The following is a 7,941-nucleotide window of genomic DNA, read 5'->3' on the forward strand; positions in this document are numbered from 1 at the left end:
ACACACACACACACACACACACACACACACACACACGAAGAAGAGTACAAACAGCACACCATCACCAAAAATTCATGCCAACACGAGACAAACACTGCAGAGGTCTCATTTCAAACTTTGACCTTAAATAGGCTAGTTCCTATTCCCTTTTGTTGAAGTCATGAAATGATTACAAGAAGCTCCTCCTCCAACTGTTTAACCCCCCCTCCCCCCCTTTCTGTCTGTGTGCTGCTCTCGCTTTCTTTTTGCCCATGCTTTTCCCCCCTCTCTCAATCTGAATTGTTTACAGGTTGAGGAGTCAGTTCTGGTAACAGGACCAGGTTGTAAAAGAGAAAAGCTAAAGCTCACAGTCAAGAACAGCTAACAGGCAGAAAGGAATAACATTGAGCAGTCTACTCTGGACTTCACACACACCACCCACACAAGGCTAATTTGCCGTAGGCCATTTCAAATGTGAATGATGTAAGCAAAATATTTTAATTTATTAAAATGAGAACATTTATCTTTTGATTTTTAGAGAAACAGCGGCGGTTTGGCTATATCTAAAAAGGAAAAAAGAATCTTTGGCAGAAGCCAAGCTTTCTTGCAACACAACTTGTATCTCTTTTCGACTGTCTATAAGTGTAGTGATGCAAAACTCACTCAGAGGCATGCTTCTGAACTAAATTTTCTTTAACTTAATCTATTGGAAAGGTTAAAAACAAAAAAAATGTCACTACAGCTGTTCTTAGAAATGCATCTTGGAATATCGATCATCTGTCAAATAAGCAATGTTTTCAGTTCTGTGGCTTCTGTTCCTTTATCCCACTTGTTGATTGTTTTCTCTTTAGCTCCAGCTAACCACAGCCTACATCCCTGCTCAAATTATGTTCAAATTCTACTTAAATGTTTATTTTCCCCATTCTTTATTAAAGGATAGCACACGTGAGAAGGATGCATTTCTCTGACAAAATTATAGTAGGCCATCTACAGAGGGTGAAGACCGTCATTTACAGAATGATAAAACCTAATGCAATTCATAACAATAGCCATGCAATAAATACTACATATGTGAGACATGTTATTGTATAGAGATGATCAAAATCTTTAATTTCTGAGGTGCCCTTCAGAGACTTTTATTGCAGGATATTGTTATGCTATATGTGCTATATGGACTAAAAGGATTGCTGGACGGGATTACACTGAAAACCACAGAAAACAAAAGAGCAGCTATGATCTGACTATGTCTAATCTGACTATGTCTAATCTGACTATGTTTAAAGGAAAAACATCACTTCAGATCTAAGAGGCCCAGTCAAGTGGGTGATTATATACTGATGGGTAGTCAGCTAGATGACACAATAACACAGCATGATTGCTAAACTTGGAATATCCAATGTGGGAGCAAAACAGCTGACTAAAAATGTTCCCCATACATACGTCATTGACAGACAGAAATTTTGTTAACCAGAAGGCCTAGTTTTAGTTAATATTTTTGGAAGATAAGTTGAGTGGTCTACTTGGCAAGTAATACAAAGATAGAAGAGAACAATATACCGATGTTTCTAAAGACATAAACTGAATTATGTTTAACATATGAGGAGAATCGAAAGAAAAAAAAATTCAAAGAGGTCATGTTGGTCTGAGCAATCGGATAGTCCCATAAGTTGTAAGCTGTTGTTGCCTACGTTTATTAAGTTTGCTAACGGCTGGGCGCATGGATTGCTCAGTTGGTGGAGCAGGCGCCCATATGTAGAGGTTTACTCCTCGACGCAGCGGGCCCGGGTTCGGCCCTGCATGTCATGCATGGCCCGCTCTCCCCTTTCATGTCTTCAACTGGCCTTTAAAAAAAACAAATGCCCAAAAAATTATACTTAAAAAAAAGTTTGCTAATGGCTGGGCATGCACATTTTATCAATAATATAATGGGTATTATTAGGCTTGCTTCATAGAGACTTTGGAAAAGTCCTTCAAATGTGGAAAGGCATAGTTGAGAAAAGGTGCTATTTCTAAACTATTTCCAGATCAACAGTTAGCAGTCAAGATTGGTGGAATGGAAATTAACACAAACAACTCATAATCCCAAGTGAAATTACAGACTTGATATGGCCCGGCCTAACACTACAGATCCACATCTACTAGTCCGATACCTCAAGGTAAGCTTGTCTGTTTGGTGTCAGTGATGCATCTATCGGTATTCTTTAACATGGCTCAGTCTCAGTCGTTTTGCAAGTAATGACCTCAGTACTCTGAACATTCAGTCACATCACACCAGGCCCGCTGCAGTGCTGCTATGGCAAACATTTGTGTTCCTCTCATGCATTGCCCCAAACACCAATTAAGAAGAAATGCAGGCTTCCTCAAACTCTGAGAAAGGCCCATTAACCTACCACAGGCACAAAGTGTTGGGGAGATGAGAGGATGAAGGGAAGAGGAGAGGGGCTATAAAAAAATGGTGGAGGAGAGAGGAAAAAAGGTTGCAGATGGAGAAAATTGAAGCACATTGTTTGGAAGTGAGCTCATAGGAGAATCACTCGCTCAAGTTTTATAATCCGGGCCGTGTATGTTAACAGTTAGCTGACGTACATCCACCCACGGGAAAGATTTGGGCCCTTTACTTCTCATGTACCCCCCTCCTGCTTTCCTGATTCCCTTGTTTCAATCTTCAAGCAAAGAAGAGGTTATATCCCTAAACTCAGAGGCAGCAACTGTTCAGCAATTGTAAATGTTACAATACTATAATGATATTTGAGAACTGCTTGATTTCTGTCCTACCCAGTCCATGCATGAGGGCACACGCACACAAACATAATCACACAGTCTAATGTTCGAAATGTACTTGGCATGAATCCTGTCCATCCAAGTCATGGAAGTCATTACACTTTTAAACAGAGCGAGCTTTCTAATTACAGAGGAGGAGAAGGGCGGGAAATAGACAAAGCTGCGTATGTTCCTCATAGTAATTCTGCACTGCACATGGTTCATCATTTCATTACATTATCAAACAGTCACAGCAATCTCTACCAGGCAAGTGTACTTAAATATCAGACACTCAAGAACCAGGTAAGTGTGTGTGTGTGTGTGTGTGTGTGTGTGTGTGTGTGTGTGCGTGTGTGCACACACACGCACATGTGGCTGTTTACTCAGGGCACTCTGGAGAATGCAGCCAGAGTGTCTGAGGCGAGCAGACCAGCACATGAGGTTAAAGGGTTTAGAGTTCGGCATAATTCTCCACTTAGTATTGTCCACAGGGAGTGTGGACACTTAAGATCACAACAGTGGCTGCTCTGATTCAAGGTTAAGAGCGCTAGCATCCGCCTGAGGTGGTAATAACTCCAATCAATGTGGACAACAGTGAAACTGAACATACAGAAGGCAAACCTGCTGGCAAATTCAAATATTTTCTAAAGATTCTGATGTGCAGAAATCATCACATGCACACAGAACAAAAGGCAAACATGTTGATTCTCTGAGCTTTGAGACATTGTTTTCCCCACTGTATTTTACATGGAAACAGTGAAGCTGACCCAGAGGTCATTTAACATATTTTATGATGAAATCCACTTTATGTGCATGCTCTTGTGTAACTGCTCACACACAAACTCTCTCCAGCCAAATCCCGCTCATTTGAGGTGACCCGTTAACAGTCCACTGTCAGCTTAGCTTTACAACAATCTTCAAAACAAATGGGCTTTGCAGACCTGTTAGCACGCTGAACTCAAACATAGGGAGTTAAACCCAGCCCACCTATTGGAGGAGGACCAGAGGAACCATTTTTATCATGACAGACACAAAATACAGCAACACAAACCAGGTGACTAAGCAGATTCTTTGTTCATTATGCCACACGATAGACAAAACTATGCAGTCCCAAAAATATGAAAACCTGCAGAGAATAGAAATGTTTGAGTCAAGAGTTTAAATTCCATACTTTGAGCAAATAGAAAGCTAGGTCAAATGCACACAACTATTCATCACTTGCGCTGCTGCTAATAATCTAACTAATCTGTTAAAAAGGTCTGTGGAAAAGAAGAGGGAGAAGCAACGTATCTGTGTGTGTGTGTGTGTGTGTGTGTGTGTGTGTGTGTGTGTGTGTGTTCAGGTGGGTGTGGTGTAGAAAAGAGGGTGCTAATCCAGTCATTTTCAGAACCCAGCTGAACTACTCAATTTGACCTAAAATGCTAAAATGAAAGCACACCTTTTTATATTCCATTGTTTTATGAGTGTGCAGACAAGGAGAGCCAAACTTTTTCAGGAGGGGAAGAAAAAGCAGAAACGAAAAGGGTGCATGCATGTACGTATGAGTCGGAGGTTTGCAATTCTACAATCATAAAAAGAGAAAGCTAGTAGCAAAGCCTCTGCTATTACGTGGGGTCTAATTTATCAATTCAACAGCATAAAAAAAAAGACAACTTAATAAGAGGAGACAGACAGAGTAAACAGGTCAGAGAGTCTGTTTTTACTAACTTTAACCTTTGAGATGTTATCTAGATGTCTGTGGAAAGACCCCATGTGTCTGTGTGCCCACTGGGGTAAAAACAGAAACAGATACATAGAAGAGTGACTCTGGCAATGAGGCTCTCAGGCAGCAGTGAAGCTGCTTCGGTTCGTCTTTGTGTCTAAGTGAATCCAGATGCAGCAAGCATAGCAGAACTCCTCTTATAGCGCTATGAAGAGGAGCTTAACACAACACAACACAAAGGGACAGGAAAGCATACCAGTACTGTATGGCCTGGACTGGTAAGGGGGAAAAAAACAAACAGACAATTTAACTGGCCAGACGATGCCTGAGTGGATAGGATTATGTTCATGCCTGCTCAATGGAAATCAAGCTTCAAAAATATTAAAATATTAAACTCTAGATACTGTTACACTCAAAATCAACCTTATATAACAGTATTTTATCAAGAAGAAAGCAAATGCCCTAGTGTAAAATCCTGCCCCTAGGGACTTTTATCCTGTAATCTGCATAGGAAAGCTCTCTGACCAAGAGGGCCCGTAAATGGCTGAACCAAAAAGACAGAGCTGGCATCCTAGGTAGACGGTTGTCTGCAGGAAAACAACAGCTGTGTGGAGCTGGGCAGGCATGGAGGGGTGAACATGGTTTGTTTTGCTGTGTGTGTGTGTGTGTGTGTGTGTGTGTGTGGTGTGGTGGTTTGTGTGTGTGTGGTGTGTGTGTGTGTGTGTGTGTGTGTGTGGTGTGCACCTAGCGAAAAGCTGGCACTCTGCATTCCTAACCCAATGTGGAGGTTCCTGGTATGCATGCGAGTGGTGCAAGTACCGCCCATGTGTGACTAAGGAGTGATCCCCACGGTCTAGGCAAGATGATCCTTGTCCTGGTGGCCGTTTAAGATTGACAACAATGATTGACCATATAACTAACATTAAAACAAGCAAACAGCTGAAGTGACTCCAAATAACAAAAACCACATGACTGTCTGTCCTAAACCGACATGCTTACACTTTCAATAGTTGTGTGCAAACATCACTTCATTTGGGATTTTGTCCCCTTTGAAATTAAGTTTATTACAAATAGATTATCATTTCTCAATTTTAGCAGTTAAATGTCTTTTTTTACAAAATAATTCATTTTAAATGATTCAAAATTTTCTAGTTGAAATGTAAACTTTAACCAAACCAGAAGACAGGTATGGTGCACCATTAAATTAAATGGGCTGACCAAGCAAAAGTATCTGAGTGTACACTCCAACTATGCACACCAACTACTACTTTTCACACACACACCTGAAGTATTCTATCAACAAAATAAGAGAACTTAACTTTGAAAAGTTGAAAAGTATTAAATAATTATAAAAGTAAAATATTATATTCAGGTCTATGGCTGGTACGCCACACACACACCACACACACACCCACACACACACCACACACCACACACACACACACACACACACACACACACCACACAACACACACACACACACCACACACACACACACACCACACACACACACACACACACACACACACACACACACACACACACACACACACACACACACACACACACCACACACACAACACCCCACACACACACAACACACACAACACCACACACCCCCCCTTATGGTCTTACATGACAGATATAGTGGCAGATAGCGATTAACTATTACAAAATGCACCCATAACCATATTGCATAAGAAAATACACATACTCTCAACTTATAGACTCTGAATGCTGATGTACTGTTGCTAATGTTTGCTGCTCATGTTCAGTTTACCATTGAATACTGTACATTTTTGTGTGCTCTAGCTCCATTATTGTCTGCAGATCATCATTATTCAGCTTGTTGCCCATTTTTGTTATTACTCCATGTTTATAAAACTAAAATAAAAAATGTTATATAAATTGTGAAATCCACATTAAATAAGACCTGAGAATGAGAGCAAGACAGAAATAGAGAGAGACAATGGCAAAAATGAGAGAAAGACAAAAAGGAGGGAGAAAAAGAAGAAAAAAAGGACTAGGGAGTGAGGTAGAAAAGGAAGGGGATTGCACCAGTTATTTGAGGGAGGAATGCACAAGAGGTCACATTCTTCACTCCACTTCTGTGGCTTGCCCTGTGTTCAACTCTCTTTCTCTCTCTCTGTTTTTCTCTGTGTAAAACAGATAATACTTAACACAGCTCTGGTGCAACAGATCACATACAAACACCAGTGATTTTCAACAAAACAGAGCGGACCGTCCCGAGAGGAAGAGGATGAAGAGGCTGTAGGTCAGGAATCTATCGATATGGTCATGCCGGATAACTTATACAATAGTTATTTTTCATGAACGGCATTTTGACATACCACAGTAGAAAGAGCAAAGGTGTAAATAAAATCTGAATGCCATTCAGCTGCTTCCGTTTCAGGGTCCTGGTATTGTGCATGTTGGCTCACCAACACAGTGTTGTGGTTAGACACTTGGGATTAAACAGAGCCATCGTTGTTAGTAACAAGTGTGCTTTATCTACTATGGCAAAGTCAAAATGTCTGCTGTGTACAGTGTCTATTAACAGCAGGAACAAGATTTATTTCTTATCAACGTAAAATACTGCCATTAAAAAAAAAACAGACACCTTCTACGCAGAGCATCTGTCCATTCCAGTCTTATCCTACAATGTTCTAACAAGCGAATATATTAATAAATCTATCACAATTCAACACAAGACAAGAATTCTACAGACAAACTGATTAATCTGGTTCTCTGTGGGAAAAGAATGGACATATGCATATTTTGAGCTCTATCTTGACTGTGTCATTTGGACTTGTACTATTTCAGATCTGAACATGATTAAATATCGTATACTGTACTGCTTTTTCTGACTTTTTGCACCAGAACATGACTGTCATCAGTCCTGAATTCAGGTCCTTGTAGACCTTGATTACAAGAGTTAAATCTTGACTTACTTGATTTATAAACACAGCTGTTTTGACTAGTCATCATCTTGGGTGGTAATAACAGACTCATTTCCAGGTGGTCAAAACTTGATGAGAGGGGAAAACACTAATCAGCAAGGTGTCATTCGGCAAGGGACAAATGTGTCTTACACACGCACACGCACACACACACACAATGTTACAGGCAAACTCGTCAAAGTGCCATCAAAAAAGACCGTTCAAAGCACTATCAAGATTAAGTAGTAAACAGATTAGATAAGGGAGAAGCCCTTTCACTTGAGAGTTGCATGTGTGTGTGTGCATGCCCATTAGTCTGGAGACATAGCCAGCCACAGCAAAGGACAAGTCACCAGGGGCCTAACAGCTGGCCTGAATGAGCATTACTGAGGCGCCTGCTGAATGGGTATGCACGTGGGTGTGCAGACCCCCCCCACAGGGATCAGGGGAGGAGATTGGGCGTAGACTGTATACGGTAGATTCCTTGAGTTACAGCCAAGAAAGAGCCAGACAGACTAAAAGAGAAATGGATTACGAGAGAGAGAGAGAGAGAGAGAGAGA

At 40.9% G+C, this 7,941-nt stretch overlaps 1 protein-coding gene across 2 annotated transcripts in view; it reads right to left on the reverse strand.

Moving 5' to 3' along the window:
• abl1 (c-abl oncogene 1, non-receptor tyrosine kinase) overlaps positions 1 to 7,941 on the reverse strand; it is a 33,523-nt gene that overhangs the window by 17,514 nt on the left and 8,068 nt on the right. The gene's annotated exons all lie outside the window — the stretch shown is intronic.

Source organism: Etheostoma spectabile, chromosome 16 (assembly GCF_008692095.1).
Source record: "Etheostoma spectabile isolate EspeVRDwgs_2016 chromosome 16, UIUC_Espe_1.0, whole genome shotgun sequence".
NCBI classification, from domain to species: Eukaryota; Metazoa; Chordata; class Actinopteri; order Perciformes; family Percidae; genus Etheostoma; species Etheostoma spectabile.